Source organism: Gigantopelta aegis, chromosome 5 (assembly GCF_016097555.1).
Source record: "Gigantopelta aegis isolate Gae_Host chromosome 5, Gae_host_genome, whole genome shotgun sequence".
Classification (NCBI taxonomy): Eukaryota; Metazoa; Mollusca; class Gastropoda; order Neomphalida; family Peltospiridae; genus Gigantopelta; species Gigantopelta aegis.
In genome coordinates, this window is record NC_054703.1 from 16,320,393 (window position 1) to 16,338,503 (window position 18,111).

At 35.3% G+C, this 18,111-nt stretch overlaps 1 protein-coding gene across 1 annotated transcript in view; it reads right to left on the reverse strand.

Annotated features, from left to right (window-relative positions):
• The window catches only part of LOC121372891 (hydroxysteroid 11-beta-dehydrogenase 1-like protein), a 122,945-nt gene that overhangs the window by 72,711 nt on the left and 32,123 nt on the right, over window positions 1-18,111 (reverse strand). The window contains exon 2 of the mRNA XM_041499328.1: window positions 11,875-11,989. The gene's annotated coding sequence lies outside the window, so the exon portion shown is untranslated. The remainder of the gene's footprint in view (window positions 1-11,874; window positions 11,990-18,111) is intronic.

Below are 18,111 nucleotides of genomic sequence, written 5' to 3' on the forward strand. Positions count from 1 at the left end.
AGTCAGTATCTGGATTAAAAATCCCATGCCTCGACTGGGATCTGAACCCAGTACCTACCAGCCTGTAGACCGATGGCCTAACCACTACGCCACCGAGGCCGGTTCATTTCTCATGAAATGTAAAAATTACGTCGTCTGATGACGTCATGTCATAGGGGCAAGTTGTCTTCCTGAGCGTTATTGTTTATGGACCAAAAATAATTCGAAAATAAAGTATGACGTTTTAGTGTTATTATTAGCCTGTATGATTCAAATTTAATTACAAGTATTGTTTGTTATTTCTTTTACGTTCATCTGGGTATGAACAAAACAAATCATCCTCAAACTTATACGAGAATGGCTTCGCCGATTCACACATTTTACGGATGATTTTGTTTGTTCATACCTCTATGAAGGTAAAGGAAATAACAGACAATACTTAAGTGTATTTATATATAAAAATAATTAGTGCTGTAAAATTTATAATTAGTCTACATCTACCTGTACATGTATATATAACAATAATTAGTATTGTAAAGTTTATAATTAGTCTACATCTACCTGTACATGTATATATAACAATAATTAGTACTGTAAAGTTTATAATTAGTCTACATCTACCTGTACATGTATATATAACAATAATTAGTACTGTAAAGTTTATAATTAGTCTACATCTACCTGTACATGTATATATAACAATAATTAGTACTGTAAAGTTTATAATTAGTCTACATCTACCTGTACATGTATATATAACAATAATTAGTCTGTAAAATTTATAATTAGTCAACATCTACCTGTACATGTATATATAACAATAATTAGTACTGTAAAATTTATTATTAGTCTACATCTACCTGTACATGTATATATAACAATAATTAGTACTGTAAAATTTATAATTAGTCTACATCTACCTGTACATGTATATATAACAATAATTAGTACTGTAAAATTTATAATTAGTCTACATCTACCTGTACATGTATATATAACAATAATTAGTACTGTAAAATTTATAATTAGTCTACATCTAACTGTACATGTATATATAACAATAATTAGTACTGTACAATTTATAATTAGCCTACACCTACCTGTACATGTATATATAACAATAATTAGTACTGTAAAATTTATAATTAGTCTACATTTACCTGTACATGTATATATAACAATAATTAGTACTGTAAAATTTATAATTAGTCTACATCTACCTGTACATGTATATATAACAATAATTAGTACTGTAAAATTTATAATTAGTCTACATCTACCTGTACATGTATAGGTAAAGAAATGTCACACTAATTTCTTAGTTAAATTAAAGCTCAATATAAATTTAGACAAATGTCAGAAACAAGTCTTAATTAAATATACCTTAAAAACTAGCGTATCATTCATTTCTTAATTGAATTAAAGCTCAATATAAGCAAAGACAAATGTCAGAAACAAGTCTTAATTAAATATACCTTAAAAACTAGCGTATCATTCATTTCTTAATTGAATTAAAGCTCAATATAAGCAAAAACAAATGTCACAAACAAAGTCTTAATTAAATATACCTTAAAAACTAGCTTATCATTCATTTCTTAATTGAATTATAGCTCAATATACATTGTAAGCAACGACAAATGTCAGAAACAAGTCTTAATTAAATATACCTTAAAAACTAGCGTATCATTCATTTCTTAATTGAATTATAGCTCAATATACATTGTAAGCAACGACAAATGTCAGAAACAAGTCTTAATTAAATATACCTTAAAAACTAGCGTATCATTCATTTCTTAAAGGAAGGGACAATTAAAGCATTTGGCCTGGTATGCATATTCAATGATATATAATGCACATTATTGCTTAATATCAACAAGTATAATCGTATAGTTAATTAATAATACAGTTAAATGTGACGGCTATTATATATAATGGGCACAGCCATTTTGTACCATCCCAGTGAATATGCCCTCTGGTGAGCTGGTGGTTACGTAATACCTAACGTGTCACGTCAGGAATTAGTCTTTGAACTGAAGAAACAAAACATACCTAATTTTTGCAGATGCATCGCAATGTTCTATAATTATATTCATCCTAGTAAGTCAGCACCAATTATATATTATTTTTCAATACAAAATAAACCACCATTGTCAAAGTGTTGAAATAACTGTATTATGTTTCGTACATAAATTAACCCACGTACTGAAACAATAATTGGAGTGTTTTCTTGGTTAATTGGTATTTTCTTTCCATGGCCTTTCTGTGGTTCCTGATTGGCAGGTGTATATTCAGACAGTCCCCAGACACTGTCTAGACACACTAAAAAGACGTGACTCTTTTATGAAGATCACAGGGTATTGTGTGATAACAACACGGATACACCTCAAATCGTAATGGACATTACCAACCGCCCTGCTTTATTACTGTAAGTAATTCTGTAAAACCCTTGATTAAGTAGACTCTCCCATCTAAAATCACAAAACTGACCAATTACGTCGTCCCAAAGAAAAGAAAAGTATCACTTAGGTATCGTGAGTGGTAGTTTTTGCTCGAACGTGCCCTGCCAATAGGCCTAATAGTATGCATTTTTTCTTTGGATTTTTAAAAAAAGAAAAATACTATAATTCCATTTCGTTCTATTGATATAACCTGAAATATATTTAGTTAAATAGTTTATGATACTATCAAGTCATTTAGGTTGTTTTACAAATCAGGTTGATATGAAAGCGAAGCGCCTTGTCGTAAATTAGAGCGTTTGTTTACACTGTGCATAGAGAAGTGTCAGAATGACCATATGTTTGACGTCCAATAGCCGATGATAAGATAAAAAAATCAATGTGCTCTAGTGGCGTCGTTAAATAAAACAAACTTTACTTTACTTTACTTTGTTTAACAACACCACTAGAGCACACTGATTATTAATCATCGGCTATTGGATGTCAAACATTTGGTAATTTGACATATAGTCTTAGTGAGGAAACCCGCTATATTTTGTTATTAGGTCAGGTCATAGGTTTTACTGTGTACATTCAGAACAAGCTGTTGTAGCACATGCCTGTCATGGGCACAGGTGTCGACTTTTGCTGGCTCTTCCTTTTTTCATTAGTAGCAAGGGATCTTTTAAATATACCATCCCACAGACAGGATACCACATACCACAGCCTTTGATATATCAGTTGAGGTGCACTGGCTTAAACGAGAAATAACCTAATGTGTCCATTGATAGGGATTGATCCCACACTGACTGTGCATCAAGCAATCCCTTTACCACTATGCTACATCCCACCCCCAAATAACAATTAAAATGATAATTAAAATGATAATTAAAATGGTAGTTAAAACTGTGTGCATGTATACTGTATACAGTCACTTCTTAAATTAGACATTAACTTAGTTATGTCAATTGTAAAAAACACCACGCACTAATCAACAATTAAAATGATAATTAAAATGATAATTAAAATGACAGTTAAAACTGTGTGCGTGTATACTGTATACAGTCACTTCTTAAATTAGACATTAACTTAGTTATGTCAGTTGTAAAAAACACCACGCACTAATCAACAATTAAAATGATAATTAAAATAACAGTTAAAACTGTGTGCGTGTATACTGTATAAAGTCACTTCTTAAATTAGACATTAACTTAGTTATGTCAATTATAAAAAACACCACGCAATAATCAACAATTAAAATGATAATTAAAATGGCAGTTAAAACTGTGTGCGTGTATACTGTATACAGTCACTTCTTAAATTAGACATTAACTTAGTTATGTCAACTGTAAAAAACACCACGCACTAATCAACAATTAAAATGATAATTAAAATGACAGTTAAAACTGTGTGCATGTATACTGTATACAGTCACTTCTTAAATTAGACATTAACTTAGTTATGTCAACTGTAAAAAAACACCACACACTAATCAACAATTAAAATGATAATTAAAATGGCAGTTAAAACTGTGTGTATGTATACTGTATACAGTCACTTCTTAAATTAGACATTAACTTAGTTATGTCAATTGTAAAAAACACCACGCACTAATCAACAATTAAAATGATAATTAAAATGGCAGTTAAAACTGTGTGTATGTATACTGTATACAGTCACTTCTTAAATTAGACATTAACTTAGTTATGTCAATTGTAAAAAACACCACACACTAATAAACAATTAAGATAAATGAGCTCCTTACCTGTGTATGAACTTAGTAAACTACATGTAGATACAGGTGAGACTTCGATCACGCAACACAACACAAAAAACAACACAACCGTCTGATGTCGGTTTTCAATCCCAGTAACAAACAACAAACGACAAACTTGAATCAATCACAGACACACACAGACAAATAATCGTATCGCATCTGTCCAGTATCTATTAAAGGGGCGCTATCTTCAGTTTGCTCTGTGGTGTAGTGCTTAAACCACTGCTGGTAAAGTTTGTTTTGGTTAATGACACCACTAGAGCACATTAATTAATTATCGGCTATTGGATGTAAAGTAAAGTTTGTTTTATTTAACAATGCCACTAGAGCACATTGATTTTTTATGTTATCATCGGCTATTGGAGGTCAAACATATGGTCATTCTGACTGGGTTTTTTTTATAGAGGAAACCCACTGTTGCCACATAGGCTACTCTTTTATGACAGGCAGCACGGGATCTTTTATTTGTGCTTCCCACAGGCAGGATAGCACAAACCATGGCCTTTGTTGAACCAGTTATGGATCACTGGTTGGTGCAAGTGATTTATTTACATCTATCCATTGAGCCTTGCGAAGCACTTACTAAGGGTTTGGAGTCAGTATCTGGATTAAAAATCCCATGTCTCGACTGGGATCTGAACCCAGTACCTACCAGCCTATAGACCGATGGCCTAACCACGACGCCACCGAGGCCGGTCGGCTATTAGATGTCAAATATTTGGTAATTCTGACACGTAGTCATCAGAGGAAACCTGCTACATTTTTTTTCTGATGCAGCAAGGGATCTTTTATATGTACTTTCCCACAGAGAGGAAAGTACATGTACCACAGCCTTTAACCAGAACTGTGGTGCACAGGTTGGAATAAGAAAAGAACACAAATCAATTGAATGGATCCATCGAGGTGGTTCTATCTGGCAAAGCAAGTACCTCAAGCAAGCACTCAACCGACTGAGCTGACGTCTAAATAATAAAATCTAAGAAATGACCAATTTCAGTTCTCAACAAGAGTACTGGTGAGGTACATGATACGCCTGTCAGGAGTTTGATGGAAAACCATATGATGTTCAAGGCAAAGTATTTGATTTATTTGTATCACAGAGACCTAGTAATTGTATGTAACACACCACTATCCCAAGCTGTTACTAAATGTGAGGTTTGATAATCCTGTATGCATCTATATGCAAGATATGGTCTGGACAAGGATTTACTGTTATGTGCAGTAGACCATGAAAAGTAGGTCAGTGACCTAGTAATAGTACGCGACACACCACCATCCCATGTTGTTCCTACATATGTGAGATTTGACGGTCCTGTATGTATCTGTATGTAAGATATGGTCTGGACAAGAAAACATTAACAAACGGTGGAACAGACGGATGTACAGACAGACGGACAACGGCATACCATAATACGACCCATCACAGACGGGCATATAAAATGGCTTTAATAGTGAAAAATAGGGCGTAGTGTTTAAAAACAAGGGTCTGATACTAAGATACTGCACCTTTAAAACAATACAATCTAAGAAATGACCGATTTCAATTCTCAAAAATGGATAATCTAAACAATAAAATCTAAATAATGACAGATTTCAGTTGTCAAAAACGGCTTTAAATTAATAGTGTAAAATATGGCGTAGTATTTTAAAACTCTGGTCTGACACTTTAAGAGATTGTACTTTTAAGACGTCACGTCCAGCGTGAGTGAGATTAGAGAGAGCCAAGGCAGCAGGTTAGAGAAGCATGTTAAGACGTTGACGGAGGAAACAAGGACGTATTGAGCCCTGATCACACCGCAAACATGCAGACAATTGAAAGTGTCAACACACGATTATTTAATTACGCCGGGTTATCGAGCCGGCCGCTGCCACAGACGGAATTCCGTGTGTATTTTCACATGTTTGTTCGGTGCTTTCATGCTTTACAACCCGGTTATTAACAGGCCAGTGTCTAAGCAAGCATTCTTAAAAAAAAGAAAAAAGAAAAAGAAAAGAAAAAAAAAGAAAAAAAGAAAAAAAAGAAAAAAAAAAAAGGAAAAAAAAAAGAGCCAGATTTCTTTAAAAATAAATTGTAATTTAAATATTTCAAATCCGGTAGATTTGTTTGTATTCATATACTGCAAGATACTTAGACAGTCATTTGATGTTTAATTTCATGTTTTATAACGTACTTGATTATTCACAGCCACCAATAAACAGTACTCTAAAAACCAACCTTGGTGGTGTCATGGTTAAGCCATTGGACGTAAGGCTGGTAGGTACAGGGTTCACAGCCCGGTACCGGCTCCCACCCAAAGCGAATTTTAATGACACAATGGGTAAGTGTAAGACCACTACATCCTCTTCTCTCTCACTAACCACTAACAACTAACCCACTATCCTGGACAGACAGCCCAGATGGCTGAGGTGTGTGCCCAGGACAGCGTGCTTGAATCTGAATTGGATATAAACATGAAAATAAGTTAAAATGAAAGTACTATAAACAAAACAAACAAACAAACAAACCCCAATTGTTTTGCAATTTAAATTTTTCAAATCCTGTAGATTTGTTTCCATTCATATACTGCAAGATACTTAGACAGTCATTTGATGTTTAAATTCATGTTTTATACCATACTCGATTATTGACAGCCACCAATAAACAGTATTTTAAACAAAACAAACAAACCCCAGCTGTATAACCTCAGGGCTTCTAGATTATGGTTGCCCCACTCCCATGGCTAGTAATATTCAATGTTGGGCTAGTAAATAACTACTATTGCCATGCCCGACGGCTAGTGAATTATTTTTGGTCAAATGTTGCAGTTATGTCTATTTTGTAAATATGAATATCCTGCTCCCCATCCCCAATGTTAGTGTTTTTGAGCTCTATCTCCCTCTTTAGGTGTTATATCTGATTATTACTATTATTTAGTAAAATTGTATTAACTTAAAGTAAGGTAGGGCTAGTGAATTTTTAATTGTGGCTAGTATAATAATAATAAATTCTTTATTTAATGAGGGTAACACAGTTAGCAAAAGCTAATCTTCCCTGAGGCCCTCAGGTACAAACAGTACAAAACTACAATACAAACATTTATGAACAAATAGAAAATACATATTAATTTTTTTTAATCACTGATCCCATGGCTAGTGAATTTTCAAAAAATTTCAGAATCCTCGATAACTGGACTCTAAATAAATACACATGTAGGAAGTAAAATATGACCTGCTGTTATAGAAATATGACCTGCTGTTATAGAAATATGGCCTGCTAAATAATACATGTATATCGCCTGCTGTTATAGAAATATGGCCTGTTAAGAAAAATATGGCCTGCTGTTATAGAAATATGGCCCGTTAAAAAAAATATGGCCTGCTGTTATAGAAATATGGCATGTTACGAAAAATATGGCCTGCTGTTATAGAAATATGGCCTGTTAAGAAAAATATGGCCTGCCAGAAATAAGACATCACGGCATGAGTAGAGGGTTTAGGACAGTGTGTGAAGAATTAGGACCTCTGAGATGTATTTTAGAACATTATAAAATTAAAATATAACACAATCAAGAGCTCAGACTCAGCAAAATAGAAGATGAGATCATCGTACATACATCTGTCTCTTGAAGAACACCACATGCCTGATGCGTGGTCGGTTTAGGATCGATCCCCATCAGTGGGCCCATGGCCATTGGACTATTTCCCGTTCCAGCCAGTGCACCACGACTGGTGTATCAAAGGCCGTGGTATGTGCTGTCCTGTCCGTAGCATATAAAATACCCCTTGCTGCTGATGTAAAAATGTGGCCGATTTCCTCTCTATGACGGTGTCAAAATGACCATATGTTTGACAGCCAATAGCCGATTATTAATAGATTAATGTGCTCTAGTGGTGTCGTTAAACAAAACAAACAGACTTGAAGAAGATCTCTGTCACCTAAGGTACCATTCTGTATAATCGCAGCATTACAAAATGCTGTAGTTGTACGGAATGATACCTTGGCTGGTGAAGATCATTGAAGAATGACCTGCACTTTTTTGCAAATTTTTATTTCATCTGCTGGGTCTAAAAAATGGACTACTTTTCACTTTTTGCAGGTTGCCACTTCGAGCCCTGATACTCTCTCCATGAAAACTTAAAGCAATGGTTTATTGACAGTTCCCCCACCCACCCCCAATACTCACATCATCTAATAAAATATACACTTTAATGTGGAATAAACTGACATCTTAAAATGTGTATAAAATGCCACTTTATTAAACTTCCATAGAGTGCTGACAATCTAAACTAGTTATAACTTATAATATAATATAAGACACACATCATAAACTTAGAAGCTGTGAAAATTTGCAAATGAACCTTGTGTAGTCAACAGTATTGAACATCATGTTTTTGTTTGTTTAGATGAAATGGAAAAGTGCATTTACACGTTTCCGCATAGCTCTCACATCCCTGTTAATACGACCAACATAGAGCATGACTTATTAATCATGAGCTACTAGAAAGAAAGAAATCTTTTATTTAACGACGAACTCAACTCATTTTATTTACGGTTATATGGCAGACATATCAGACATATGGTTAAGGACCACACAGATATTGAGAGAGAGGAAACCCGCCGTCGCCACTTCATGGGCTACTCTTTTCGATTAGCAGCAAAGGATCTTTTATATGCACCATCCCACAGACAGGGTAGTACATACCACAACCTTTTATATACAGTCGTGGTGCACTGGCTGGAATGAGAAATAGCCCAATGGGCCCACCGATGGGGATCGATCCCAGACCGACCGCGCATCGAGTGAGCGCTTTACCACTGGGCTACGTCTCGCCCCCTCATCAGCTACTAGATGCCAGACATTTGGCAAATACTTAACACAGTTTTAGAGGAAACATATGCCACATTTTTTCCAACAGCAGCAAGTGATCTTTTATGTACTTTCCCACAGGACAGCATTATATTATACCAGTCAAGTGTCATGGGTTGGAATGGGAAAAGCCCAATCAGAGAATGGGTCCATTGAGATTGTTCGATCCTACGATGCAAGCATCTCAGGCAAGCGCTCTCTCTCTCTACTGTCTAAGATATATATATATATATATATATATATATATATATATATATATATATACACAGTGCTGCCCGGTGTATCGGCGCACCTAAGCTTTCAAGGACCATTTTCTATGTGAACATTGTGAAATATTTAATAAAATGCGTCTCTCACCAATGAAGAAGTGCATAATCTGAAATACACCACAAACTGTTTTATGTCTGTAGTAAATAAACATTTTAAAATGGTGCATAAATATAGGCACCCCCTTGTATCCAAAACAATCTGCATGTCCGGTGATTCGGCGCAGTAAATGTGGATCGTTGACCCCGCTATTTATAAACTGCCCATGATCTCACTTTTAGTCCATAAACGCTACATTATTGTCCCAGAATTATTTTAGTACTTTTTTGTTTTGTCTTGTTAAAAATATTACTATGAAAATGAACGATCACATATGACCCATCTCATGATCAGTTTCGGAATCGTTTTCTTGAGTGGCACAATACTGCAGATGCATACATGTTCATTGTCATGCATGGCTAAGATGCCTACATGGATTTTATTTTTCTCGGGTAGATTGTGCACACACGTGGATCTGATTTCGCTTTTATTTTTTTTATAAGAATGTGACAATTGTGAACTGGAATGACTGTCAATTAAGGTGTAAAATTTTCGTTTTGTTTGCATTTGCCCGTGTTTTCTTTTTCGGTTTAAAAAAAAAAAATAACCGAACAAAAATAATTATTTATACTGTTTACTATAATTTTTAAAATGCGGGAAAGGTGTTTTTAGACTGGTTTTAACATTCTTAATATCAATAAGGATGACCTACTTCGCGTTTATAAACACGAAAACAGGTGAATTATTTATTTTGAAATTATTATATAATTATTGATAATTCTAAAAAAAAATGTAATTGCACCCTTAACAATAAATATGTTGATACTTGATTAACCATTGAAAAAGGAATTGAACTTTAATTCGTTAAAAACTCCGACAACATGACAACTTCCTAAGCATACTCAAGCAAAATACCAAGTGCGCCGAATCACCGGACGGGCTGATACACCGGACACGGTTGTATATATCTATATATAGATCCCACACAATGGCTATTTAAAGTACATTTCATTATTTTTACATGTGTTTGTGATAAATACATGTGTCTACAAAATAATTGATCACACATGAAATCTTTGCATATAAGGAACTGAAGAATATCAGAATTGTAAAGCTTGTGTTTTATTATATACCCATTTAAAGGCGCGGACCCTATTGTATCTTGTATGACGTCATACGGCCAAAGCCTTGCTATTGTCCAAATCAAATTGTTAACAACTACGAAAAATTACTCTTCCTACCTTTAATTGCCATTAGATTTCCTCCAAAGTTTGTCCAGACACAAATCTTGAAATTTTTTTTACAATGACACAGATTCCACATACCAGATGCTAACCATGTCATCTATATCGACTTCGCTGAGAGCGCATAGGGAAAAAAGGATGTAATTTTGTATCAGCTGCCATTTTGACTTTTTATGGAATATTCTTCAAGAGGGGTGAAAGGATAGGACTTAATCTAACAACGTCATAACATGTTATGATATAAAAGCAAACGTGATGATGTCATATTATTATTTATTTTTATTATTATTATTTTAATGATACCACTAGAGATCATCGATTTCATATTAATTGTGTCACATACTTTGGAGGCTTTCACCCCTCTTGAAGAGTATTCCATAAACAAGCAACATGGCAGAAAACTGCATGTATTTTTCCCTATGCAATCTTAGCAAAGACAATATCAGCGACATCGTTGCAGTCTCATGTGTGGAATCTGTATATTTGTAGTGTGTTTTTTTTGTATTTTGTGTCTGGACAAACTTTGGAGGAAATCTAACGGCAATTAAAGGTAGGAGAGTAATTTTTTGTAGTTGTAACAATTTGGTTCGGACAATAGTTCTAATTTGTAAAAAATGAACACTAAGTTTAGTTAATCTATACAAACCTGTAACACATTTGGATAGAGTTACAACAAAGTGAAAGAAGAGTCTGTGGTGTTAAAACCGGTAAATATCCTTAAAAACAGACTAGAATTAGAATCAATAAACCGCTACTTCTCAGACGCATGAATTTAAAAATATGAAAAACGCATTTTGTGGTATTAGAAACAACAGGATGACCAGGAACACTTTGTTTCTACGGAAATGGATAAACAATAAAATATAAGTAATGTTTGATTTTAGTGATCATAAATGGCTCTAACAGTGCAAGAACATGTTGTATAGTGTTTAAAAAACTAGGGCATCACTTTGTGAGAGCAGTGATGTTTTTTTAATATATTTATACATGTACATGTATTTATATATGTGTGTGTGTGTGCACCCCCCCCCCCCCCACCACTTTTTGGCACCTTCCTACGACTGTTGATCTTTTATATGCACTTTCCCACAACCAGGAAAGCACTTACCACGACCTTTGACCAGTTATGGTCCACTGGTTGAAACAAGAAAACCCCCAATCAGTTGAATGGATCCACCGAGGTGGTTCGATCCTGAGACGCAAACACGTCAAGTGAGCACTGAACTGACCGAGCTAAACCCGCCTGTATTTTTAAAATGTGGATTTGCAAAAAATGTGCATCCTACCTTACTGTGCGATATTGTTGTCTGTCTGTTTACGAATCCGTCCCATGCTGTCAGTTCCATTATGTGTTGTGTGCACCATACTCAGTCCATGTATCACCATGTACCAATCAACATGCTAGAAAACACACAATAAAACAAATACAAGCTTCATAATAGCATGTGTAGTTTGAAAACAAGAGGTCAAAGGTCAGTCCAGGTGAATATTTATTCTGCTGGTCAGGGCAAGTCGTTTTGAAGCACACTTATATATATATAACCTAAGAATGTCAACTTTCCATCCAAAGTACATTTTACTTATTTAATCAATTTAAACTTTAATACTTTAATTAATTTTCTTCCTTTGACAAGCTGTGCTCTTGTTATCTTCATGCTACGGTTGCTAATCTGAACAAATGTGTTAGCAGCATTAAAAATTCAGCTATTTTAACATGAATCCACGTGGATTCTCATAAAAGCAATCTGCAAGAATTCTCTGAATTTAAAACTTATGTTCAGAAACAAATCTTTGTTTTGTAATCTTGTGACTCTACAGCCATCTGCATTTAAAGTTACAGTTTATTTAGTTTAACTACGCCACTAGAACCCACAGTAATTCAGACACGTAGTCTTCAGAAAGAAACCTACTTCAATTTTCCATAAACAGCAAGGGATCTTTTATATGCATTTTCCCGGACAGTACAGCACATACATGTACCATGTCCTTTGAACAGAAGTTTGATATACCAGTCATGGAGCACTTGGACCAATTTCACAAAACATCATAAACCTAGTTTAGCATGTACATGTAGGTGTAAATCTACGACTAAACCACAAATCTTATTACTATACTAACAGTAAACTAATAGTTTGAAGTGTACATATCTTCTTTTCTTTCCAGGACGAGACGTAGCCCAGTGGTAAAGCATTCACTTGATGCGCGGTCAGTCTAGGGTCGATCCCCGTCGGTGGGCCCATTGGGCTATTTCTCGTTTCAGCCAGTGCTCCACAGCTGGTGTAACAAAGGCCGTGGTATGTACTATCCTGTCTGTGGGATGGTGCATATAAATAATCCCTTGCTGCTAATCGAAAAGAGTAGCCATGAAGTGGCGACAGTGGGTTTTCTCTCTCAATATCTGTATGGTCCTCAACCAACATTTTTTTCTTTCTATATTTCCGAAAACGGGCTAAACTAAAAAGAAATTCCAATAAGAGCCCTGGGATCGATCCCCATCATACAGTAGGCCCATTAGGCTCTTTCTCGTTCCATCCAGTGCACCACGTCTGGTATATCAAAGGTCATGGTATGTGCTATCCTGTCTATGGGATGATGCATATAAAATTACCAAATGTTTGACATCCAATAGCCGATGATTAATAAATCAACATGCTCTAGTGGTGTCGTAAAAGAAAACAAACTTCAACTTTTCGTCCTTACAATGCTTCATCATCTGTAATTTTGTAATTTTTTGCATGAAAAAAGATGCCAAACACATGCAAACACACAACAGGTAGAACTGCCAGTTGCACATGTAAAATTAGATTCTGTTTCAAATGGGTTCATCAATATGATCAAATTAACTCAGGTGAAAGAAAGAAAGAAATGTTTTATTTAACGATGCACTGAACACATTTTATTTTCGGTTATATGGCATCAAACATATGGTGAAGGACCATACAGACAGTGAGAGAGGAAACCCGCTGTCGCCACTTCATGGGCCACTCTTTTCGATTAACAACAAGGAATCTTTTTAAATGCACCATCCCACAGACAGGGTAGTACATACCATGGCCTTTGGTATACCAGTCGAGGTGCACTGGCTGGAGCGAGAAATAGCCCAATGGGTCCACCGATGGGGATCGATCTCAGCACTGTACCACTGGGCTACATCCCGCCCTTTAACTCAGGTGAGTATACTAGTGACTGAATTTGATCCCACCTCTCCACCCCACACATATTGACATTCTTTTTTATTAATTTTTTTTTGTTAACACCACCATTAAAGCACACTATTAATTACATCAGCTATTGGATGTAAAACATTTGGTAATATTGACATATAGTCTTAGAGTAGTTTGTTTTGTTAACATCACCATTAAAGCACACTATTAATTACATCAGCTATTGGATGTAAAACATTTGGTAATATTGACATATAGTCTTAGAGTAGTTTGTTTTGTTAACATCACCATTAAAGCACACTATTAATTACATCAGCTATTGGATGTAAAACATTTGGTAATATTGACATATAGTCTTAAAGTAGTTTGTTTTGTTTAATAACACCACTAGAGCACACTATTAATTACATCAGCTACTGGATGTAAAACATTTGGTAATATTGACATATAGTCTTAAAGTAGTTTGTTTTGTTAACATCACCATTAAAGCACACTATTAATTACATCAGCTATTGGATGTAAAACATTTGGTAATATTGACATATAGTCTTAAAGTAGTTCGTTTTGTTTACTGACACCACTAGAGCACACTATTAATTACATCAGCTATTGGATGTAAAACATTTGGTAATATTAACATAGAGTCTTAAAGTAGTTCGTTTTGTTTAATGACACCACTAGAGCACACTATTAATTACATAAGCTATTGGATGTAAAACATTTGGTAATATTGACATATAGTCTTAGAGTAGTTTCTTTTGTTAACATCACCATTAAAGCACACTATTAATTACATCAGCTATTGGATGTAAAACATTTGGTAATATTGACATATAGTCTTAGAGTAGTTTGTTTTGTTAACATCACCATTAAAGCACACTGATTAATTACATCAGCTATTGGATGTAAAACATTTGGTAATATTGACATATAGTCTTAGAGTAGTTTATTGTTTACACATTATAGTCTGGTAATATTGACATATAGTCTTAGAGTAGTTTGTTTTGTTAACATCACCATTAAAGCACACTATTAATTACATCAGCTACTGGATGTAAAACATTTGGTAATATTGACATATAGTCTTAAAGTAGTTCGTTGTTTAATGACACCACTAGAGCACACTATTAATTACATCAGCTATTGGATGTAAAACATTTGGTAATATTGACATATAGTCTTAAAGTAGTTTGTTTTGTTTAATGACACCACTAGAGCACACTATTAATTACATCAGCTATTGGATGTAAAACATTTGGTAATATTGACATATAGTCTTAGAGTAGTTTGTTTTGTTAACATCACCATTAAAGCACACTATTAATTACATCAGCTACTGGAAACATTTGGTAATATTGACATATAGTCTTAAAGTAGTTTGTTTTTTGTTTAATGACACCACTATTGGAGTAAAACACTATTTAATTACATCAGCTATTGGATGTAAAACATTTGGTAATATTGACATATAGTCTTAAAGTAGTTCGTTTTGTTTAATGACACCACTAGAGCACACTATTAATTACATCAGCTATTGGATGTAAAACATTTGGTAATATTGACATATAGTCTTAGAGTAGTTAGTCTTAGAGTAGTTTGTTTTGTTTAATGACACCACTAGAGCACACTATTAATTACATCGGCTATTGGATGTAAAACATTTGGTAATATTGACATAGAGTCTTAAAGTAGTTTGTTTTGTTAACATCACCATTAAAGCACACTATTGATTACATCAGATATTGGATGTAAAACATTTGGTAATATTGACATATAGTCTTAGAGTAGTTTGTTTTGTTAACATCACCATTAAAGCACACTATTAATTACATCGGCTATTGGATGTAAAACATTTGGTAATATTGACATATAGTCTTAGAGTAGTTTGTTTTGTTTAATGACACCACTAGAGCACACTGATTAATTAATCATCGGCTATTGGATTTCAAATATTTGGTAACTCTGAATCGTAGTCTTAGAGAGGAAACAAGCTATATTTTTCCATTAGCAGCATGGGATCTTTTATTTGCACGTTCCCAGTCAGGAAAGCATATACCATGGCCTTTGACCAGTTGTGTTGCACTGCTTAAAAAATGCAAAAGTCCAATCAGTTGAATGGATCCACTGAGGTGGTCTGTTCGTGCAACGCAAGCACCTTAAGCGAGCACTCAACCGACTGAGATTTCATTTCATTCATTTCAACTTATTTTCATGCTTATGTCCAATTAAGGTTCAAGTCCTGAGCACACACCTCAGCTATCTATAGGTTGCCTGTCCAGGACAATGGGTTAGTTGTTAATTGTTAATGACAGAGAAGAGGGTGTAGTGACCTTACACCTACCCATTGAGCCCGTAAGAACTCGCTCTGGGTTTGGAGCCGGCTAAGTCCGAGGTGGGCGTGCCTGAACCTCTGTGGATATGGGCACATAAATAGAGTTCCCATCCCATCCCAGGCTGCGAACCCTGTACCTACCAGCCTGTAGTCCGATGGCTTAACCACTGCACCACCGACTGAGCTAAATCCCGCCCCTTACATACTGACAGAGATAAGTGAATCGTTGCTGTAGGTTGGAGCCGGTACCGGGCTGCGAACCCTGTACCTACCAGCCTGTAGTCCGATGGCTTAACCACTGCGCCACTGACTGAGCTAACTCCCGCCCCTTACATACTGACAGAGATAATTGAATCGTTGCTGTAGGTTGGAGCCGGTACCAGGCTGCGAACCCTGTACCTACCAGCCTGTAGTCCGATGGTTTAACCACTGTGCCACCGACTGAGCTAACTCCCGCCCCTTACATACTGACAGAGATAATTGAATCGTTGCTGTAGGTTGGAGCCGGTACCGGGCTGCGAACCCTGTACCTACCAGCCTGTAGTCCGATGGTTTAACCACTGTGCCACCGACTGAGCTAACTCCAGCCCCTTACATACTGACAGAGATAAGTGTATCTTTGCTGTAGGTTGCAGACATATTAACAGCGTGGCGAAGAAAAAATGTTACTCTGATCCTGTAATTCTTAAATCAATCTTCCTGCTAGATCTTATGCAATCTATTTGCACTGACATGTATATGCAGGGCAGTTCCAGAAATTATCATGGGGTGGGCGTGTGGCACACAGGCAAATGTATACCCATAACCCACAAAGTAACACTGTAGTTAAAACATGCATGCATATTTAAAAAATACACCCCCAACAAAAAACACAACCCCCCCCCCCCCAAAAAAAAATAATATTATCATGGGGTGGGGTGGTGGCACACAGGCATATATATATATATATAGTTTTTAATGTATACCGATTACCCGCTAAGTAACACTTTAGTAAAACAATGTATGCATATTTAAAAAATACACCCCCAACAAAAAACACAACCCCCTAAAAAAGAAAAAAAAAAAAAAAAAAAAAAAAAAAAAAGCTTGCAGCAAACCCACTATATATATTTACAGTACCTTTTGCATCCCCCTGATGTTTAACTGTGGAATGTTACAGCCCTTAAGGAAAATCTCTCTCTATATATACACACATCTTAAGAGAGGTGATGAAAACTATTTTTTGCTCGATATTCTAGTAGATAATGCAGTATATTTTGATACAAGCACGTAGAATATGCACAACTGGAATGACTTGAAGATATCTTCCCAATAGTGGAGACAGAAATAAATACACAAAATGCTAGTTATTTTTGTCTCTTTCTCAAGAGAAAAGATAACTTCATCAGTACATCAGAACTTTATCAGTACATCAGAACTTCATGAGTACGTCAGAACTTCATCAGTACGTCAGTACATCAGAACTTCATCAGTACGTCAGAACTTCATGAGTACATCAGAACTTCATGAGTACGTCAGAACTTCATCAGTACATCAGAACTTCATGAGTACGTCAGAACTTCATGAGTACGTCAGAACTTCATCAGTACATCAGAACTTCATGAGTACGTCAGAACTTCATCAGTACATCAGAACTTCATGAGTACGTCAGAACTTCATCAGTACATCAGAATTTCATGAGTACGTCAGAACTTCATGAGTACGTCAGAACTTCATGAGTACGTCAGAACTTGGTGAAAAAAATTCAAAGCAAACGAAGGAAGGAAATGATTTATTTAACGAAGCACTCAACATATTTTATTTATGGTTATATGGCATCAGACATATGGTTAAGAACCACACAGATATTGAGCATATAAATGTTTGTTGTGTTTAATGACACCACTAGAGCACATTGATTAGTAATCATTGGCTACTGGATGTCAAACATATGCTAATTTTGACATAATTTTAGAGAGGAAGCCTGCTATATTTTTCCAGTAGTAAAAAGGGATCTTTTATATGCACCATCCCATACAGGGTAGTAC